The sequence below is a fragment of the Rousettus aegyptiacus genome, unplaced genomic scaffold (genome assembly GCF_014176215.1).
Source record: "Rousettus aegyptiacus isolate mRouAeg1 unplaced genomic scaffold, mRouAeg1.p scaffold_m13_p_12, whole genome shotgun sequence".
NCBI classification, from domain to species: domain Eukaryota; kingdom Metazoa; phylum Chordata; class Mammalia; order Chiroptera; family Pteropodidae; genus Rousettus; species Rousettus aegyptiacus.
In genome coordinates this window covers 34877246-34877709 of record NW_023416287.1, presented here as the reverse complement: position 1 = coordinate 34877709, position 464 = coordinate 34877246, and the positions used below count along the sequence as shown (strand labels likewise).

Genomic DNA, 464 nt, shown 5'->3' with positions numbered 1-464 from the left:
TGTTTTGATTGGAGCACTTAATTCTTTTCCATTTGAGGTACTTATTCATAGGAATGTAGTTGTTACTATTCTTTATTCCTGTTTTTGATACATGTTTTTTCTTCTTAAAGAAGTCCCTTCAACATTTCCTGTAATGCTGGATTAGTAGTGATAAATTCCTTTAGCTTATTTTTGTCTGGGAAGCTCTTTCTCTGTCCTTTGACTCTAAATGATAGTTTTGCTGGATAAATTATTCTTGGTTGAAGATCCTGGGTTTTCATTATGTCGAATATTATGTGCCAAGCCCTCTGTTCTGTTAAAGTGTCTTTTGAGAGATCGGCTGCCAGTTTGTTTGTTTGTTTTTAACACCTACAGCACCTGGTATTCCTAGGTGGTCTCTCATCCAAGTACTGACCAGGCCTGACCCTGCTTAGCTTTCGAGATCAGACAAGATCAGGCACATTCAATGTGACATGGCTGTAGAC

The 464-nt window shown here is 37.9% G+C and overlaps 1 pseudogene; it reads right to left on the bottom strand.

Moving 5' to 3' along the window:
- Positions 1 to 345: 345 nt before the first annotated feature.
- Positions 346 to 464, bottom strand: LOC118610615 (annotated as a pseudogene).